The sequence below is a fragment of the Aquila chrysaetos genome (assembly GCF_900496995.4).
Source record: "Aquila chrysaetos chrysaetos chromosome W unlocalized genomic scaffold, bAquChr1.4 W_unloc_5, whole genome shotgun sequence".
In the NCBI taxonomy this organism is placed as follows: Eukaryota; Metazoa; Chordata; class Aves; order Accipitriformes; family Accipitridae; genus Aquila; species Aquila chrysaetos.
In genome coordinates this window covers 1,038,816-1,058,880 of record NW_024470325.1, presented here as the reverse complement: position 1 = coordinate 1,058,880, position 20,065 = coordinate 1,038,816, and the positions used below count along the sequence as shown (strand labels likewise).

The 20,065-nt window shown below is 52.0% G+C and overlaps 1 non-coding gene across 1 annotated transcript; it reads right to left on the bottom strand.

The window, feature by feature from the left end:
* Positions 1 to 462: 462 nt before the first annotated feature.
* TRNAF-GAA lies at positions 463 to 535 on the bottom strand. The gene has a single exon. It is a non-coding gene; the product is annotated as a tRNA-Phe (tRNA).
* Positions 536 to 20,065: the final 19,530 nt, after the last annotated feature.

The following is a 20,065-nucleotide window of genomic DNA, read 5'->3' as shown; positions in this document are numbered from 1 at the left end:
AAAAGCACCACCCCTGGAGATGCCAAGGATTGAACCCAGGACCTCCCACATGCAAAGTGGGTGCTCTTCCACTGAGCTCCATCCCCTTGATGCCTGCCAGCAGGAGACACACTCTTCTCCCGTGATGTGTCTATGACAAGGGGAGCAGTCTGTGCCCCGTTGAGAATGACACAGAGGAGAGAGACAGGGTCTTTGCAGAGACCCCACAAAGGAGAGATGCCAAGTGCTGTGGAGCAGGGAAGGAGGGGCGGCTCCAGACCACCCCAAAGAAGCACTGAATGGAGAGTCCTGTCCAGGGGAAGGCTGGGGGCTTGCAGTGCAAGAGGAAGGCTCATTCTAACCTGCAGCTCTGCAGCTCCAGTGCACGGGCAGTGCTCTGGCAAGAGGTGAAGGAGCAAGGAGGGCCAGGGCAGGCTGGAAGTAGCCAGGCAGTCTCTGCAAAAATCTACAGGAGCAAATCATTGCTGAAGCCCGGGGTTGAACCAGGGACCTTTAGATCTTCAGTCTAACGCTCTCCCAGCTGAGCTACTTCAGCCCTGCCCCAGCAGCCCTTGTCCCAGTTCCACCCCTGCCAGGCCACACGCCGACACACACATGAAGAGAGCTCCTTGGGGACATTCCCAGGGAAAAGCTGTGCCCAGCGCCGGGCAGAGCGGACCTGGCCTCTCCCTGCCTCCATGGCCAGGTAGACTCCAGGTGTGGGGTGGGTGCCAGCTTACAGTGGGAGTGCCAAGATATGTGTCAGGCCTCAGTTACAAAGGTGTGTGGTGAAGGCAAGTGGGCAGGCCAGGCACACGCAACAGCCAAAGCTGGAGGTGGAAGAAGGGTGGGGTTGGTGGAAGACCTCTGTCATAGGGGAGAGAGGGCCCAGGGGAGGCAGAGCTTTTGCTGGTGCTGAGACAAGGGGAGTCAAAAGAATCTCAGTAGACATAATAAAGGGGGATGAAAGATGATGTTCAGCGCTTACATTGTTGAAATTAGCTGACATAGAGACAGGCCTTGATAAAAAGAGCTGGTCCCAAGAACCAGCCAATGAGGCAGAGACAGTTCCTGATGAGAAGCAGGAGCTGGCCCCAAGAGCCAGCCAAGACTGGTCTTGTAACTTGGGTGAATACCAAGAAACCTCTGAGCCTGCGCAAGAAAAGAGGTTACTAGCGGTGACGGAGTCATCTATCTTCATCTCTGCGACAACCACCATAAAGAGGCACTGCGCAAGCGCAGTTGAGAGGAGACTATGGAAATGACCTCTCGGAACTCATTTTAATATGCAGCGGGGATAGGTCATGCATATGTATAGGCATATTGTGAAAATGTAACACATGATTTTATAAATCTGAAGCAAACTGCCAAGTCAGGCGCACACGACTTTGGTGGGACTACCCCCTGTGCTGCCCAGCGCTGAATGAACATACTTACTTTACAATCTCACTGATTGTAGAGTCAGTTTTCCGCACGTCAGCCTCCATAGCAGCATTTCCATCATACAAGGGGATCTCCTCAGGCCTTGCGCCACAAATGCCCCCCAGCCCTGGGGCTCAGCCCTCTCCACCCCCGAGGAGCTGCTGTGCCCTTCAGAGGGTCTGGGGCTGTGGGGTGAGTGCCCAGAGCTCTGCCGCACCCTGTGGTGGGCACTGCTGTGGGGCCATGCCAGACTGGGCTGTGCTGGGAAGAGGGCAGAGGAGGTGGAGGGAGGTCAAGGGAAGTGGGGAGAGTTTAGGGGGAGCAGTGCTGGGCTGGAAAGTGCCCAGGGGAGAAAAAACATCAGTGTAGAGTTGGCAGTGTGTGACCCTGCAGCATGAGGACTCACACCGGGGTTTTGTTGTTCAGAGCTAGGGCTTGTGGAAAGCATGGAAGACATGCAGGTGTAGGGGAGAGGAGGAGTCTGGTCTGTGCCCTTGGCAGTGTGGATAGACTGCAAAGGTGACTCAGGGCCTTTGTCACCCCCAGCATCTCTCATTGGCCATTTCCAGCGCTTGCTGGTCACCCCAGGTTTACAGGTGTGTTTTGCTGTGAGGCCACCTCCACCTTCCCGGTGGTCCTAAGGCTGGTTTGGGAAAACAGACAGCCCTACCCAGCTTCTCTCCTTCCCAAGACGCTGGCAGACCCTGGAGCAGAGCTTTCTGCAAAGCTCCACATGGGACAAGGCCACAGCAGGGCAGGGGTCAGGTGCTGGGGAAGCTGCAAAAGTAGGAGGGTCATGGGGGAACTGTGATCTGAAGGCCATCTTTAGGATCACAATGGGGGGAAGGTCCCCACCCCTGACTCTCCCCTTTCCCATGCTGTGCCTGCACAATGGGGCCGTGCGTCCATGTATGGTCAGTGGGGCTGGGCCAGCACAGGGACAGGGCACTGACAGGGGCCATGAAGCAGCTGCCAGGAGGTGCCATCATGGACACTTGTTCTAAGAATTGTATACCAGAGGCTAATCACTGAGAACTCATAGCTATTTTTGTCATGTAAAAAGAAAAATTAAATAGCTTTAGTTCATCATCGAGAATACAAAAGAGTTCCCTTGCAGCACTGTCCTGTTACTGCTATTACTAATAGTTCCGTTAATTCCAAAACATCCTTGAGAGCTTCTCTATTTTTCCTCGGCTCCAAACCTCAGGCTGCTGATGCGCTGAAAGTACTACCTCAAATCTCTGCAAACCAAATCTCTCCCACCTTCTCTCGTCCACACTCTTTTACCCAGGACACTTCTCCCCATCATGTCAGCACACTGCCTGGTCTCTTTTTTATCTGGGTGAAGTCAGGGTGCTCCCTCAAAATGCCTTCCCTACAGGAGTCTTCTCTACCTGCTGATCCCACTTGTATCGCCTCACGCTATATACAGCTCCATCTTCCTTCTGCAGAGCTCCGTGGGATGGACAGTTTTCCTGCTCCTTTCATGAGAAAAGGTGACAAACAGGAGAGACTCCTTGCCAGGAAGCCAGAGCCTTGGGTGTTGCTCAGCTGCTTCTTACTGGCACTTCACTCAGACTCTGTCTGGTGTGTTTGGTGCTTTTGGTGCTTTTCTGTGGCTACTCTTTCTGCAGAGAAGATCTTAAAAAGACAATGATTTCATAAAAGATGGTCATAAAGGCCCTGTTGTAGACAGCAACGTTTGCCATGAGCTCTGGAGAGAGCCAGGAAGATAGTTAATAAGCACCAGGAATATGCAGGAATCTCAAGGCCTCTTCTGAAGAGCGAGCAGCTCTGAGCAGCACTGATTGATTGGCCACGTGTAGGGCTCAGAGAGAGGGTCGAGGGATGTCAGTGAGAAAGAAGGAGGTGGCTGATGGCTTTAGCAAATCCTGAAACCCTCTCTGAGGCCAGAAATGGAAAGCCGTGGATGTCTGTGGATGGGGAAGAGGAGGAGGTGTGTCCTGGGAAGATGTCAGGAAGGAAGACCCCTCTTCTGCAAGTCAGGGGATGAAAGAGATTTTTCTATGATATGTGCATGCCTAGAAAATGGAGAAGGCCCGCTGCTGAGGGTGGCTATCATGTCAAATAAGCTGACCTTGCTCTTTTCCTGCTTCACTTCCCATACTTGGATGGACCTCAGGAAACATCTATGAGTGTGGAGGATGCACAGACCTCCTGGGGTGAAGTTTCATCACTGCGGGGGAAGAGGGAAGGGTATGTGAGAGCACGTTGGTAGTGCAGGGAGAGAGCCGTGCACGTAAGAATTCAAGCGAGCCTGGGGCTAGAGGAGCACATCTTGGGGGCTAGAGGAACATAAACAAGGCTTTGAAAGAAGCCAGATGGGTTTTGGGGAACTCAGAGACATTGTCTAACCCTCAGAAAACCACAGCTTTATGTTTGACAACAGTGAGGACAGAGAGTTATCAGTAAACCTTGGGATATCATGGGGTCAGAGTGAGTTGGGGAAGCAGGGGGGAGAGTTAAAATCTGCAGAGAAATGATCACTGACATAGGACAGTATAGGACAGCCTGTGGTGGGGAAAGCCAAAGGCTTTGTTAGGGCTGGGACCCAGAACTGAGGTCCTTGTTCCCTTGGCTAGGGCTGCTGACTTGTGGGCTGAGTGGTCTCCATGTATGTCAGCACTGGCATGATTGCCTATCTGAAGCCCCCCTCCATCTGCTCCCCATCCCTGGATCTGGTGGTGGCAGTGCTGTACTCGCTGGTGCCTCCAGTTGTGAACCCTCGCATCTATAGCATGAGGAACAGGAAGCTCAAAAATGCCCTGAGGAAAGTGATTTCATGGACATTTTTCAATACCAGTAAACTTCCAGTCTTTTTCCACAAGTGACTCCCATACTAGGCCCATGCTTTGTTTTATTATTGTTGTTGTTACTGCTCTTTGGGGTTTCATGTTCATAGACCAATACTTGGACTTCCTGTACTTCATGTGAAGCAGGAACCTCTTCTGTCTCACCTGGAGGACCATATAAAAATGCGACTTTGTAGCACTGGGTCCAAGCTGACTCCCTCATAGCATCTCTGTAATAAAAAGGGATCTTCCCTGTGCACTGCCTGATGGTAGGGCTGTTTTTCCAAACCTCGTGTCAGGAACAGGCCCGAGATACTGCACCTCCAAAAGGCCTATTGATCCATGGTTTCAAGGGCAAAAAGCTCATTGTCACCTTGTGACCTGCTAGAGGGGTGGATTTAGGACTCACCTGTTGGTGCCTGGTGACAGTGGAGACGACAAATGGTCACTGAGGTAGAAACCCAGTCCTTTCCCACATGTGACAGGGCAGAAGACGTCTTCCAGGAGGGGAATCTGTAGCTGCCTGGATATCCCAGGGGATCTCCATGGGCAGCGTGTGCCTGGGGTGTGGCCGGAGCTCCACAAAGTGAGAGATTGCCCAGGTGGAATCACCCAAAAGTGTTAATTCCAGGTATTCACAGGGAAAGGAGGACTCTGCAATCACAGGACAGGCAGCAGGAACCCAGCTGGCACAGGGGAAGGGGGCTGGAGAGATGCAAGAGCTGGCTGAGGAGCTCCAGGGCCAGGACTGTCATGCTGCCCTGGGGCGTGGGGCTGGTGGGGGCAGAGAAGGGGCAAATGCAGTCAGTGTTGGGGATCACCTATAATATGAACACAGAAGAGCCAGAGAGTGAGTGGCCATACAGCCCAACCCTGAGGAAGGATCTTTGCTGCATGGTCACCCCTGTCTTCCTCCAGGTCTCTAGGATACCCAGCTCTACTGCCATTACTAATACAAAGGGAACCAGTTTCCTACCAACACTCATTACACATCAAGTCCCACAGCTCTTGCCACAGCCAGACTCTCAGCCAAGCCCATTCTCAGACACCTCTGCCTAGATCAGGTGCTTGTCTCAACAGATGTTGAAAATCTCCACTGACAGAGATCTCACCAACTGGCCTGGGTCCTTGCTCCAGTGTTTGGCTCTGAGGGATTTTTTTCCAAAGCCCGGCTTTCTCAGCCTCTCCTTGTACACAATGTGCTCCAGGCCTCAGCCATCCTTCTGGCCTCTGCAACTCTCTCTCCAGTCTGTCAGGGTCTTCCTTGTGCTGGTGAGCCCCACACTGGACACAGCAGTCCTGAGGTGGTCGTCCTGTAGTGGGTTAGCCTTGCCCAACAGCCAGACACCCACCCGGCTCCCCAGTCACACCTCCAACTCAAAAGGACAAAGGGAGAAAATAAGATGGAAGAGCTCCTGGGTCATGATAAAGACAGGGCGATCACTTACTAATTACTGTCACAGGCAAAGAAGGGTTGACTTGGGGAAGACCAATTTAATTTATGCCAAGTAAAAAGGTTTGGATTGTGAGAAACAATGATAAAATTATTCAAGTCCATTGCCCTCACACTTTCCCCAGGGCTCAAATTACTCCATTGCTCCAAGTTCTTCTACTCATCCGAGCCCCAAGAGGAGCATGGGGGACGGTGAAGAGGGGGTTAATAGTCAGTACAGAACAACTCTGCCGCTCCTCCCTCCTCACACTTCTCCCCTTTTCCAGCTTGGGTCTCCTCCATGGGATCACACAATATCGGTCGTCAAGGCTATGTGGTGTTCATTTTTTTCTGTCCTACCTTTCTCCTTTATACTCACAGAATCACAGAGATGTTGAGATTGGAAGGGACCTCTGGAGACCATCCAGTTCATACCCCTCAGCTGAGGAAGGCTCAGCTAGAGTATGTTGCTCAGCACCTTATCTAGGTGGGTATGGAGGACCCCCATAGACGGGGACTCCACAACTTCTCCGGGCAGCCTGTTCCAGTGTTTGACCACCCACAGAGTCAAACGGTGTTTTCCTGGGTTCAGATGGAATTTTATACCCATTAATAAGATCCCCCTCAGCCTTTTCTTCTCCAGGCTGAACAGTCCCACATCTCTTGACCTTTCCTCCTAGGAAAGATGCTCCAGTCCCTTAAACCAGCTTTGTGGCCCTTTGCCGCACTTGCTTGAGTAGGTCAACAAGTATGATGCACTGGGCAGCGCAGCACTTGACACAGCACTCCAGCTGTGGCCTCAGCAGTGCTGAGTAGAGGGGAAGGATCACCTCCCTCCATCTGCCAGCAAGGCTTCTCCTCATGCAGTCCAGGAGGCTGTTGGCCTTTGCCATGAGGGTGCATTGCTTGCTCATGCTCAGCTGCTTGTCCTCTGGGACCTCAAGGTCCTTCTCTGTGGAGCTGCTATCTAGCTGGTCGACCCCCAGCATGACGTCCACAGTGGGGTTGGATCACAAGCTGTCTGTCTTCCCCCAGGGACTTGTCCTTCTTGAAGATGAGCTTCACCTCTGGCACAGGTCCCAGAGTGCTGCAGAGTCACCTGGGACAGCAAACCCCTCTCCTGCCAGGGCTGCACAGCCCAGGCCTCTTTCTCTCTGGCCTTGGGGACTGCAGCTTTTGCTCTTTGTGGGACCCTCATTCATCGTGATGTTGCCACCTGCCATCTACTCCAGCATGCCTCTGCTGAGAAGCAAAGCCTTTCTAGACAAGGGCTCCCATCACTTGGTAGAAGCTTTCCTTGTGACAAGTCTGCCCTTGGCCCTGGAGCCACACCTGAGGTGCTGCAGTCCTCATGGACATCAAAGCCCACCGCCTGGGGCGTGGACAGCGGGAGCGCTGCGTACCATGGCAGAGCTGTGACATGAGTGGCATAAGCTGAGGTGAGGAAGGACAGCTCCCACGGGTTATTTGGTGAATGGAGGCACAACATGCTTGGGAGAGACCGACAAAGAGGGTGGGAAGTGGGGGATGCCTTGTGTGATGTCAGGGCAGCTCAGATATATGTGGACATTCTCTATGGGACAGGTAACTGATGAGGTGGGAGCTTCTGTGTGGGTCAGCTTCTGAATAAGCCATCCAGTCTGATGCTCACCTGGACCTGGAACTCCCAGAAGAGGAAGAGCTGGTCAGGGATGTGAAGGCCAGTGTCAGCCTTGGCCATAGTGACCATGAAACTGGGGTCTCCCAGTTCCCCAGGGATGGGAAGAAGGAGAGTAGCAGAGAGCAGACCCTGCACATCAGGGAATGAGAATTTGGCCTATTGAGGGCACTGGCAGGTGGGGTCCAAGATGGCAGTGTCAGGGCCCTGGGCAGCATCACCTGCAGCCTCCACCCACACCTCTGTCCATGGGCCCAGGAGAACATTGTAGCCTAGGCCTGAGTTTCAGCCCCAGCTTGATCTCTGCTGTAGGGCTACTGGTCTCCAGACACAGCCATAGGCGCAGCCTTGCCTGTCCATGGACCTTGTTGATTCGGACTTGCAGGCTCACTTCCCAGCTTGATTCTTTATGGGTTGCACAATGGAAGGACTCTGTGGCCCTCCAAGTGCCAGACCCCAGCTGATTCATGGAGGCCTAGGGCCTTTCTGCTTCCTTTCTTGCCTGTCATCCCTTGGTCAGGTTTTGGGAGGAGAGGAAGGAAAAGCAGGGGTGGTTTCCAGGTGCCAATGATTGAAATGGGGGAGCAGAGCCATCACATGTGAGATGATCTAAAGGCTATGCCAGTTCAAAACTGTTATCTTCTGCTGCTGTCTCAGAGGCCTTAAATCTTCAGCAGGAACCTGGAAGCTCTGAGATCCCTCCATCTCCCTCTCTTGTAGCAAGTAAGCTGATAGGACCCCAGTCACAGGCTTTCTTTCAGTTCTGTTTGCAGCCTAAAGCACCCCATTGGTCTGCAGATATGCCAGGAAACTTGCATAAGGAACCCACTCCTGTGCACAAGAATGTGGATGTTCCCAGGAATGTCTAGGAGGCGTGGGATACCCACAGATGTGTTCAGGGAGCTGGTCAAATGCCTCAGTCTCCATTTCTGTAATGGTGGCCTAGATGCCTGGGTCATGTGTCAACTCTCTCTGTGGCTGCTGACATTTACTGAGCAACCTGGTCTGACCTCAGGGCTGGCCCTGCTTGGAGCTGGGCATTGGACTACAGACCTCCTGAGCTCCCTTCCACCCTGAATTGTCTGATCAGCGTATGATGTAGGGACCCTCACCTCCAACTCGATCTCTTCTTGTACAGCGTGTGGCAAAGGCACAGGCTCCTGGAAGGGCTGGTGGGCAAGAGACTGTTGGGCAGTGTCTAGTCCAGCCTCCAGGCTGGCTGTGACTTTGAGGAGCAAAGAAGAGCTCCAAAGGTGCAGATCACAACAACACTCCTCCTAGTCCATTTTATTTTTCCTCAGGCTCAGCCTAAAGCTCCCAAGAGGCAATTTGTGGCTGTTGCCTCTGTCATATCATTGGCCATTGCAGAAGACAGCTTGGCTCCACCATCTCTCCAGGTAGCTGTAGGCTCTTCTTAGGTGGCCCCATGCCTCCTTCAGCAGGCTGGAGAGGCCCAGTTCCCTCAGACTCTCCTCACAGCTCGTGCCTTAAGCCCCTCACTCCACCTTGGCAGACCTCCTCCGGACCTTCTCCAGTTTCTCCACTCTCCTTTTGAAATGGGAGGCCCACTGGCTCATACAGCATCATCCTGCTGCCCAGGCCCTACTCAGAGCACTCCTTAGCTGGCCAGGTCTCTACCCATGCTGCTGCATGGAGCTGTTGTGCAGCTTGTGGGTTGGGATAAATACAGATAATAGGTGAATGGAAAAAGATTAAAACAAATCTAAACCCAACCCAACAGGCAATGCAAAGGCAATCACTTACCACCTCCCACAAGCAGACCGACACCCAGCCAGTCTCCCTTCAACAGACACCTTGAACGACAGGAAACTCCACCTTCTTCATCCTCTGCCCGAGCTTTTATTGCTGAGCATGACGTCATATGGTATGGAATATCCCTTTGGTCAGATGGGGTCAGCTGGCCTGGCTGTGTCCCATTGCCCCCCAACTTCTCGCCCATCCCCAGCCTACTCTCTGGGAGGCAGCAGAGTGAGAAACAGAGGCGGCCTTGACACTGTGCAAACACTATTCAGCAACAACTAAAATGCTGGTGTGTTATCAACACTGTTTTAGGCACCAATGCAAAACAGAACACCATAGGGGCTGCTACGAAGGAAGTGAACCCCACCCCAGCCAGACCCAGGACACTTGAACCAGGGTCCCAAAAATGGACACAGCAGTGTACAGGTGGCTTGACAAGTGATGGGCAGGGGAGACAATAATTTCCCTCACTCTTTTGGTGAGGCTCTTCTTTCTACACTCCAGGACACTGCTGGCCACCTGTGCTACCAGGTAGCCCTGGATCATGCGGATCACTGCTGGATCGTGTTTTGCCTTCTGTTCCCCAGCACCACCAGGGCTGTTTCCTCAGAGGTGCTCTCTGGCCAGGCAGTCCCCTTCCCCTGCCACTGCAGTGGTATTAGTCTAATCCTCAGGCGCAGGATCTGACCTTTGTCTTTCTTGTATCTCACAAAGCCCCTGACAGGACAGTCCTTCTGCCTGTTAGGTTCCCCTGAATGGCATCCCAAGGCACAGGAATGGTCCTCCCAATATAGTGCCATCAACAAACGTGGTGAGAGTTGCCTCCTCCAGGTCATGGATACAGGTGTTAAAGTGCACAGCGCCCAGGAGAGTCCCCTGTGCAGCCCCACAATGCGCCAATATGTCCCACTGGCCTCCAGGTAGGGTATGGCCCCTTCACCACTGCGCTCTCAGCCTCATCATCCAACTGGTGTTTTGCCCATCTCTTTGTCTATCCATCCAGACCGTACTGTCCTAACTTGAGTAGAAGAATATTGAGGGACACTGTGCCAAAAGTCTTGCTGAAGTGCAGGTAAACAACATCCACCGTGCTCTCCTCGTGCACAAATGCACTTCCTTCATCATGATGGCAATCAGGTTGGCAAGGCATGATTTACCCTTGGGAAGTCCATGCCAATGTTGTCCTTTTTTAGGTGCCCAGGAATGTCACCCATGAGGAGTCATTCAATGATACGCTCCTCATCAAAGTGACCTTGTACAGCCTGTGGTTCCCTGGGTTGCACTTCTGGCCTCTTTAGAAGATGGGTGCAACATTGGTTTGTCTTCACTCTCAAGAGACCCCTACCAATTCCATGACCCTTTACAGAGGACATTCCAAAGAAATATCAGTCCTCCCCTGTAACTTCCTTACCACTATTCTGCCTGTCTTAGTGTGTATTTAGTTTCTCTAGTCTTTCATACACTTACACGTGTCCTGATACAATGACCATTTCTGAAAGTCATCTTTTCAGATGCAGACTGCCTAGGCAAAGGCCCTTTCCATTATGATCCACTTCTCTCCTTCCCTTTCTCTTTGTTCATCAAGATACCTCTCCCCTATGCAGCTGCTTTGAGCTTCAGGGAGTTACAAGCTTGCCTGTCCTCCAGTAGCCTAATTGTCTCTTTAGCCAATTCTTTAATTGTGTTTATCTCTAACTTTTTAGTGTCTATCACAAACATTTCTCATAAGACTGTCCCTTGTAGAAAGGCAGCCTCATTAGGGGCAGCTTGTACGTCACACGTGGTTGAGGAGTGTGACTTATTGTTTATGAAACTTCATCATGATTTTCCTTGCTTTGCTTGTAAACAGGAAAAATTCTTCTGGGCCCGTGTGCAGGCAGTTCTCTAAGGAGAGCAGGGGGGGAGATGATGCAATGGAGCTGTAACCTCCAGCTGTAGAGATCAGTGGAGAAGTCTGAGGCAAGGAACAGAGATGTAAGCCCCAGGTGGCCAAGGTCAGAAGTGGTGAGGTTTGAGAGGTGAGGATCAAGGGTGTCCATACAGTGTCAGACCTCAAGGCACTGCTTTTCCTAGCTGTCCAGACCTCCAGAGGAGACACTCTGGATCATCATCACTTCTTCTCTAAACTGAAAAGTAAGAAAACCTACCCTTTAAAAGAAAAAAATCATGGGTATAGGTGCACTTTGAAATCTTCCTCCTTAACTACACTATGAAGTTTTTCTAATTAGCTGTACAAGTCTTGAAGACTTGAAGAAAATTGCAGGAGGAAACAAGGCTCATTAGGGCTTTCTGTATCTTAATGAGCCCCATGGTGTGTTTGAGGCTGAGCCCATGAACCTCAGCTACTGAGAGCAGACTGAAAGAAACTTCTCAAGAAGTCCAAGTCAGAAGCAAAGTGCCTTGAAGCATTAATGGGCCCCACTGAGGGCCATTCCTGACAAAGACTCCCCAGGGACTCGTTAGAGCAGATAACTGGAGGCTGTGATTGCAGGTAGGCAAAAGCACTGTGCAGGTGGCTGTAATGCTGAGAAAACCCTTGGTTTGTTTTATGCAGCAGAAAGGCCAAGCCCTGATCCTCAGGCCCTGGGAAGGCAGATCCTGTCCCTCATGCATGGCTCAGGGCTCTTCCTGGGTCAGCAGGATGTGAGGGTGAGCAAGGCCAAGCGTAGGAAAACTGTGCAACACCTCCCAGCCTCCCCAAGCAGAGGTGAGGAAGAAACCAAGTCTAGAGCCTCAAAACCAGTTTTACCTGGTAGGCCCTGGTGGCAGAGGCAGCTGACAAAACCAAGACAAGAAATACCTTGGACCTGTTCAGCCTTTCAGCCTTGCCAGAGCACTTGGCTATCTCTACTGCAGGCTGTCATAACCTGTCCCATGCCTTATCTCTTCCCCTTCAGGCTGTTGATGTCCATCTTGCTTTCTCACCTAACTCTCACCCCAGCATTTCTGTTCCTTCGCTGATGTCTCTCCAGCCTGGCTGGTTTTCCCTTGAAACACAACGCCATGGGCTGATCCGGGCTCTCTCTGGGTGACCTCTTGCACCACAAGGCTACCCTTTGAGTGACATTTCTTTCTCAACACACCCAGTCTGAACCTTCCAAGCTGCACTTTGTCAGGTTTCCTTCTCTTCCCACTACCAAGAAAAGCTCCATCATCTCTGAAGCCACCCTTTAAGTAGGTGCACTCTACTACCATAGTGCCCTGAGCCTCCACTTCACCAAGCTAAAGAAGCCCAAGTCCCTCAGCCTCTCCAAAGAGGCCCCAACGCCCATCCTGGCAGATGTCCTCTGGGACCGCTCCAGTTCTTCCCCACTCCTCCAGACCGGGGAACCCCACACCCAGACACACTAGTCCAGATGTGGCCACACCAGTGCCGAGGCCAGAGGGATGAGAACACCCTTGCCTGGGTGGCCACGCTCCTCCTAATACAGCCCTGTATGTAATTGGCCTTATTCACTGTTTGTAGTGTTTGCTCTCTCAAATGGTATTTTAAATGATCCTGCACCGAGGCTGCGTGCCTTTCTTACTGGGGACGTAACAAACCAGAACCTCCAGGTACAGAACAACAACCAAGGCACGTGCCTGCTGCTGGCTGTCAGATTCTCAGGCAGAAGTGATGCCACAGCCGACATGCCAGCCATGTGTCTTCCTGATGGCCAATGACCCCAAGAGATTGGAGATTCCAATGACCTCACACTCGCTTTCATGGCCATGTGCCTCCTGCTGGCCTATGAGCTTCTCAGACATAATTGGTGTCAGAGTGATAGCCTAACCCATCAGCCTTCTTGTGGCATGTCAACTGACCAGCCAGAAGTAACCTCACCATGATCTTCCAAGCCACGTGCCTGCTGCTGTCCCGTCACGTACTCAGGCAGAAGAGGTGTGAGAACCCATATCCGAGCCCTCTTCCTGGACGGGCCTACCAGGTACTTAGGGAAAGGGATTCTCACAATCAACATGGTTTGCTGGCCTGTCAGAGACACTGGCAGATGTGAGGGTAAAAGCAGATATCCCAGCCATGAGTCAAGGGCTGACCTATCAGCTCCTTCAGAAAGAAGTGACCTCACAGTCCCTTTCCCAGCCAGTGCTCCTGCTGCTGGCCTATCAACTCCAAGGACAGAAGGGACCTCGCAGCCACCTTCCCAGCCTTGTGCCCCCTGCTGTCCCATGAGATCCTGAGGCACAGCTGATCTTACCATAGCATTCCCACCCATCTCCTCCTTGTGGCCTACGAGCTCATCAGATACAGGTCACCTCACATTCCTCTCCAATGCCATGCGACTGTTCTGGGACCTCACGATCCCTGCCCCAGTCCCAGGGGGCCAAACAGCTTACGTAAAGTTGAGGAGAGGTGACCAAGATGAGGGGAGTAGAATGTGGGAAAGAGAGCTTCAGGGATTCGGTGTTGAGGTTGGATCTTAGGGATTAGAGCTCACCTTTCAGGGTTGGGGATTAGGCAAAGGCTTAGGGAGAGAGTTTGGTGTCCTGCTGAGGTTCCCTGGCTAGTGTTTAAGGTGCGGGCTAGCATGGTGGGTTAGGGTTTTGTTTAGGGCTGGGGCGAGGGCTAGGATTAAGGCCAACATGTTAATATTAGGGGTAGAGGCTAGGGGCTAGGCTGAGCAACTGGGTAAGTGTAAGGGTAAGGGGTTATGGCTTTGGGATTTGGCTTAGATGTAAGCTTTGAGGTTAGCGATAGCCTAAGCTCAGTTAGGTTAGTAACAGTGGATTACTGTCAGGGGGAGTAGGAGTATTTAGGGGTAGGGTTAGGGCTTAAGCTTACTAGTTAGAGATAGTGTAGGGTCTTAACAGGAATGTTTTCACAGTCAGTGTTTTCACAGCAAGTCCCCTTAACCCATTTTACCTCTTCAAATCTTTCGTGTCTGTTGGTCAAGCCCCTCTTCCCTCCCCCAGATCTCCCATTTCTTTTGCCCAGGCTCCTCCTGACCTCCCCAAATGTGTCGTCTTGTTGAGGGCGGCTTCCTGATGACCTTCATGACCTCAGAGTATCTCTCTCCCTGCTGCTGCTGACCAGTCAGAAGTGACCTCCCAGCCACCATCCAAGGGGACATAGTGTCTGTTGTGCTTGAGAGGCCTCTTCACAGCCTACCCAGCAGCACTGGAGGAAGGTGATGCCCTGCACCACCCCCGAGGTTCCCTGCCTGCAAACCCACTCATACATCCGAAGGATTCCTGCATCACTTTTCCCACATGGCTGCTTCAGTTACCACAGGGCAGCTTGGATGCCATGGCCACCTCTGTGCGGGCAACTGAATCAAGTCCAGAATGTAAATTTTAGAAAAATGTTGAAGCCTATGCAGAAAAGGAAACCTATGTAATAGCAGAAAAAGTCCTTAATTTCCAGCTTTTAATGATCCTTTTATGAAATTTTGCTGATCACGGAGGGATTCTGCTAGTAGCTTCCTCAGAGGACTTTGTACCACTGATGGAATTCATTCCTGATGCATCCAGCCAACTTCCCATGCACTGCATCGTCCACATCTTCAGTCCACATGTCAACAGTCCGCTGTAAGGAGACTATGGGAAAACCACATCCAAGGACTTGCAAAAGTCCAGGTACACAGCATGCCCTTCTTTCCCCTCCCACATGGGTTCAGCAATCCTTTTCTTGTCCTTCAAGCGATGGAGATGGCTGCAAGAGCATTTTCCCTGTCCCCTTGCCAGGGACTGAGGGGAAGGTGGTCAACCTGTAACACTGCCCATCCTCCTTTTTGCCCTTCTTGAAGATGGGTTTGAGATTTGCCTTTTCTGAGGATCTTGGAACCTCCCTGATCTCTCTGCCCCTTCCAAGATGTTTGAGAGGCCTCATGATGACATCAGCCAGCTCCACCAGCAGCTCTCTGCTGCGTCACACACTAAAACCCGTCTTCATATCCCACACTTGCAGGGGAGTGCCCAGGACACCGCACATGCCAGTCCAGGTCCTCTGGGCTGGTTCAAAAGAGAAGCAGAAGTGATCTCCTCCCGCAGGCCCACAGCTCCCATGGGCTCTCCGTGCACCTCACAGCTTCCCTGAGCATTTTTCTCAGTGTCCCCCTCCCCCAACCTTTCTAGTCCACAGGCTGTAGATAAGAGGAGTGAACAGGGATGTGAGGATGGTGTAGATAAGGGGCTCTGTCAAGCTCTCTCAGGAGGGCTCTTCTGGGCATCACACACCCAAGGATGAGGGTGTCGTAGAAAACAGTGGCACTAGTGAGGCGGGAGGAAGCAGGTGGAGAAGTCTTTCTGCCTGCCCTGCCCCGGATGGGAGACGATCCTCAGGGTGGCAGCTCTGATGCACACAGGATGACCATGTGAACAGGAAGGGGAGGATGGGATCTAAAAAGCAGGGTCATGACAGCAAAGAGCATGAGTGTCACAGTGCCAGTGTGTGAAAGCTCCAGCAATGGGGTGAAATCACAGAAGAAGTGGTCCACTCCACTGGGGCCACAGAACGGTATCTGGGACATGACTGAAATGATTACTGTAGCTGACAGAAATCCCCCTAGCGAAGGAGACAGACCTGGCAGTTCCTGAGTCTTGTAGAGAGCAGGGGGTGGCACACAGCCCAGTACTGATGGTAGGATGTAGTCACCAGCAGTAAACACTCTGCACATGCAAAAGGACATGAGGTCCTTACAGCTCCAGTGCCTCATTGCCTCCTCACCCACCTTCCACAGTGCCTGCTCATGAACCTGGAGACTTCCTGGGGTTGCTGACAAAAGACCTTTTCTGTTTCCTCTCCCTGAGCAAGCAGTTTGTAACTGCAAACACGAGGTCACTCCTGCTGACTCCTGCTCTCATCCTAAATGACAAAAGCTGACCCAACCTGTTGTCTGTCACATAGAGGACCTCCACAAATCCAAGCTTCCCCTTCATACAGAGGACATAGTCCTCGTCCTCCCTGCTGCTTCCCTGGGCAGAGCCTGTAGCCCTCCATTGCAGCATCACAGCTCAGCAAGCTGTCCCACCACGTCTCGTTTAATCCAAAACCATCACAGTTCTGTGACAAGCCATGGGTCTCCAGCTCCTCCTGGCCAGTGCACATTTGGGCCACAGGCATCTCAGCTGTGGCAGCAGTAGTGGAGCAGCAGACTTCTCTGACAGGGAAACCTGAACTACTGGCATCCTGACCAGAAAAAGATTGACATCGAGTTCTTAGGGCTGCGCTGCACCCTGCTGCGCATCCAGCACAGCCATCAAACCTGTGTTATGCTGCACAGATCCCTGGCCACAGGACAACCTCAGCAGCATATTATCACACAAGAGCCTGCAGGCAGGTCCCACTCTGTACTGGACATTTGCTGCCTGCGTGGCCTTGCCTGTATCTAACCGTGCAGCAAAACATTCTCATGAAAACATCATTTCTGTTTGACTGTTGAGACCATGAGTAGAGATGTTCCTTGTAAGAAAATCCTATAGTAGCTTGGATGACCAAAAGAGGAGACTCTTTTCTATGGATGGGGTCTGCATGGTTTGCTGCATTCAGGAAGAAGGCCCGTTCAATGCTACACCACCTGGGGTTCTCACCATCTAAAGGGGCCTAAGATGATCTGCATGATTCTCCCCTTATAGTGTTAACGATGATGAACATAATTTTAAAATGCAGCTCACTTTGTCCGAGTTCCTTTCTGACTGGGATCACAAGAGAGCAGCACCTCCTGGGGAAAAACACTCTCTCAGCACCCTTGGATGCAGCCCCTGTGGTTCCCATGGACTGGTAAGGGTGTAGTTTGCTTGAGTAACCCCGGGCTTGATCCCCATCCACTGCCGGTTGTTCTCCTCCAGAGTCCTGCCTCACAGCACAGAGGCCTGGGAGACCTGGCTGGTATTAAGCAAGGCTGTGACATAGAGAACCTCATATCTACGTCTACTGTTATGAAATTCAGCAGTGCTCCTGCATTGTCTCTTTTTTCCTCTTTAACTCTTCCTGAAGTACCCAAAAGTCATTTTGGTGCCCTTGAATTCTTCTTTGAGTTTCCATTGAGTTTTCAAAAGGGCCATTGCTGTGCTTGGAGGATGCTGTCCTTGAAGACAAGATGTATCCAAGCACACTGTGAAAATTCTTGGTCTTTTCATTGATTGGATCATCAAGAGAGTGAGTGAAGATCGCTGTGTGACATGCTTCCTGTTCATGCAATGCCTGCAGCTCTTGGGTGGAGAAGGAGCAGAACTTGCCTCATGATGGCATCTGACGACTGATGCCTCTGACTGATGGCTTTAGTGTATGGCAAACAGGCACCAAATCGCACTCTCTGTGATGCCGTCCGGGACGTCTATGACGCACCCACCCTGAATGGGAATTGCTTTCCTGCAGCTCCTGTGAGGTCCCTGCCAGCCTTGGCATCTCGTGTAGCTCTGTGGCCCTGGATTTGGACATGAAACAGAGTACGTGCCCTGAATTCTGTTAGGCAGTGTGGGGACGGACATGGGACACATGCCATTACAGTCAGTGGAGGTATAGTAAATTCAGCTGATGGAAAAGAGAGAGACCCAGCTCTCGCTATGGTACATGACTGCAGTCGTTCATATGAATACCTGTGTCAAGTGCCATGAAGATAAGGAGTAGGAAAAGGTTCTTTTGGCCTTTAGTTGGGCATAAGCTGCCATGTCACTTGGCCAAAGGAATTTCCCACCAGGCTCATACATGATTCCCAAGATGTTGCCCTGTCTCTATGAACTTCTCCGTTACAGTTTGCTGTTACCTACATGTATCTTGGACCACCTCTGGCAGTTCAAATGTCACCAGGGATTTGCATCTGAACACCTGACTCCTGCCTTTGCTCTCCCTTAATTCAGATGGGAGCTGAGACAAGGAGCTCACATGCAGGTGTCTATTTTGCTCACACGTGAACTGAGGCAAGAGGAATCCCACCTCCTGTGGCATTGTGGTGTGCATGGGAGGGAGCTGAGCCTCCTTCAAATGCCATGAGTAGAAAGGCGGGATGATTTGCCTCCATTGACCCATGGATGCCTTCCCTCAGCAGGGGTAAAGGAGATCCCTGCCTGCCTCTCTCTGGGGATCCTGTCTAACAATATGACCAAAAAATGTGGCATGTAGATGGAAGTTTGTCTCTGAGAGGAGAATTTTATTTCAGGAAAGAAGTGTCTCTCCCTAGCTGAGGGAAGGCAACATCAGTGATTGCTTCAGCCTGTTTCCCAGCAGGTTCCCCTGGAGCCCCAGGGACACCATGGAGGGAGCCCAGAGGGGGCAGAGAAAGTGCTGCCTTGGGCTGGTCCTCTGCTGCTGAGCTGGGCTGGGCTCCTGGCATGGAGGGAGCTCCTGGCAAGCAGGGCAGCGATTTCAGGAGAGACAGCTCTGCCCAGGAGCAGCTCCTCTGCAAAGTGCAGCAGGGCTGAGGGCACTGCCTGCAGGCACCGAGGGGAGAGGAGTGAGGCAGAGAGAGACGTTAAAGGCAGTCTGGGGTGGGAGGAGAGCGGAGAGCTGACTTGGAGAAAAATCTTGACAGCCCTTCACAGGGTAAGTCTCTGGCTGCAGGGCATGCAGCTGTGGTTCCTGGAATGACCTCCTAAAGCTGGCACATCCACAGCCTATGGGATCTGTCAGGAGGACTCTCACAGTTTGTGCAGTGTAGAGAAAAAGGACGTGCTTTGGAGCACAGCTTCCCTGCTGCACCCTCAGAGGGACAGGGCATGTCAGCTGCCTTCACCTGGGGATGGCTGCGGAGTGTGAAGCTGGGTGTGCAGGCAGGGGTGCCCAGGGCTGTCCTTCTGAGCAGGGTCCCTGCACCCCGGGGGGCTGTGTGCTGGGGCAGGGACTCTGCCACTGGTCAGGGTAAGTACTCAGCCTGCCTGGGGAACTGTAACTGCAGAATGGGGAGAAGCTGTGGGTGGAAGAAACAGCTTGCAGCAGGGCAGGGTCCTTCTGCTGACAAGAGGGCGCTGTGTGGGTCAGGGCTGCTTGTTGCTCCAGAACATCCCCCAGGACATTTCTGAGGGCACTTTTCAAGGGGAAGCTCAAAGCACGGATTGCTATAAAGTTATAGAAGCTTTCCTGAGTCTGTGTTTTCTGTTTCCTAGTTTTGGGGAATATGGGCGGAGAAAAGCAGAAGGAGCTGTCATGCTTGAACAAGTCCCTGAGACTCCTGAGCTGTAACTTGGAGTGATCAGTAAGTCTGATAGGAGCCTCCTGAAGTAGAGCACAGGGACTGAGAACAACTGCCTGGCTGTGCTGGTGTCTGGGAGGTGGCATGCACAGCTGGGGAAGGGTAACTCTTTCCTGAGACTGCAGCTGCCTCTCCCCTTGCCTTTCTGAGCTAGACTGCATTTTTCCTTGTTTCCCCACTTGTCTGTGTTATTGCTATTGTTACCTTGTTGCTGCTGTCAGGTTCTCTGGGGATGGGAGTTTCAGCTGCAGAGTCACACACTGATCTTGTGGGTCCTCCCATGCAGCTGTGTCCATGGGAAGAAGGTTACAGGTGTCCAAGCTCTCCTCCAAGCTGTGGGGCTGTGGGCAATGCAGCCTGTGTCATTCCCTGGCAAATGAGCTGACTCTCCCTTCCTGAGACACCATCATCAGGACACTTGGCTACCTCCTTGAGGTGTCCTTCCAAGCTGTGAGCTGCCCTCCAGGACGCAGATCTGTCCCATAGCATCTTGGTGTTTCTGAATGCCCCATGGACAATCAGAGAGATGCTGTGACTGAGGAAATGCTGTTGAGTTTATGAAATGAGCCATCTGTGTTCTTGGCAAGAAGTGGGGTGCTGCAATCTTGAGATAGGGGGAGACAGTTTGTGGTATGCAGCGGGTCTCCCTGCTCTCAGTAGTGCCTGGAGTGTTTTCAGGTTAACATGGGATTGTGATTAATGTCCATCTCAGAAAGGTGCAAGCTCAGGGTAGCTGGCCACAAGAGTGACAGACCAGCTCCCCTCTCTCTGCACTAAGCCATAGGCAAACCTCTTGCCTCGCAGGACACACTTTGTTTTCTCCAAGTGAAGTAGAAATTATGAGTTTCTGAAATCCAGGGAAATGTCCAAGTGAGGT